Source organism: Sinocyclocheilus rhinocerous, unplaced genomic scaffold, assembly GCF_001515625.1.
Source record: "Sinocyclocheilus rhinocerous isolate Xijiao unplaced genomic scaffold, SAMN03320098_v1.1 scaffold1427, whole genome shotgun sequence".
NCBI lineage: Eukaryota > Metazoa > Chordata > Actinopteri > Cypriniformes > Cyprinidae > Sinocyclocheilus > Sinocyclocheilus rhinocerous.
In genome coordinates, this window is record NW_015632469.1 from 1,175,125 (window position 1) to 1,176,430 (window position 1,306).

Here is a 1,306-nt window from a genome sequence, read left to right on the forward strand (position 1 = left end):
AGGGTCACATATGTACTTTATATGTAGGGTTAGGTTTCAACTAATTGAAACAGGGCAGTTTAATGGTGGTGAGGGTAGATCCGTAAGCTCTTGCTTAAACTGGAGCGTAAAGTGCACACTAGAGGCTTAGTAAAAGTTTGTAACTAATTCTGTACTTAGCTAGTTAGTTAGCAGTTCATGAGCTCTCTGTGAAGAAATGCATAGTCATGACATTCACTCGCAGTGATCCATAGCCTTCAAATATGAGCAGAGGTTTCAGTTTATCCTGTTCAAGTCGATTCTAACTTAACTTACGGTAAAAATACTTTTCCACTGGAATATAGTATTTATTCATGAAATAATTGATTTTATATCTAAATTTTATATACTGTATAAAACATTCAGAAACCACAGAAAGCCTGTTTTTTTGACATAGAATAAAAAATTAAAAAGGTAATTGTGGCGTTTTATCGCGCAATTCTGATAACTATTTTTTGAGAGGAATTGTGAGATGTAAACTCGCAACGTCAGAATTCTGAGTAAAAAAAGTCAGAATTCTGTTTATATCTCGCAATTCTAAGTTTGTGTCTTTTCTGACTCTTACATCTCACATTTCTGTTTTTCTCCCTTCATGGAGTAAATAATAAAAAAAAAGTTAATTGCAACTTTTATGACTTTTCAGAATTGCAAATTTATATCTGGCAATTCTTCAAGAAAAAAAGTCTCAATTTTGAGATACAAAGCAGAGCCAATGAGTCATTATTTTACATAATGATGTTTCTTTTAAAATGTTAACGAGTGTATATGTCATCATCATCGAGTTATAAATATGCACATATTTAGTAGAGCATAAGTTGTAACCTAATGCCCTTTTATGTCAAAACTAAGGCTAGGTTATGCAAAGCTGGTGCAACCGGCCACAAATCTGATTTGTCCAAGGAGGCCCAATGAAATATACTGTACAGGGACGTCACTGCTTGTTTTTGGCATAGTGTCTTATTAAATGTATGTCCTACAATAAATCATTCAGCATAAAATTCACTGCAAGTAAAACACACATGTGCACAATCTCTCTTTGTCTCTCATTCTCAGATGGAGGCATCCATCTAGTGGTGGAAGTACAGATATATGTGACCCTGGAGCACAAAAGCAGTCTTAAGTCGCTGGGGTATATTTGTAGCAATAGCCAACAATACATTGTTTGGGTCAAAATTATCCATTTTTCTTTTATGCCAAAAATCATTAGGATATTAAGTAAAGATCATGTTCCATGAAAATATTTTGTACATTTCCTACCGTAAATATATCAAAACCTAATTTTTGATTA

The 1,306-nt window shown here is 33.5% G+C and overlaps 1 protein-coding gene across 1 annotated transcript in view; it reads left to right on the forward strand.

Moving 5' to 3' along the window:
- jakmip2 (janus kinase and microtubule interacting protein 2) overlaps positions 1 to 1,306 on the forward strand; it is a 28,064-nt gene that overhangs the window by 18,464 nt on the left and 8,294 nt on the right.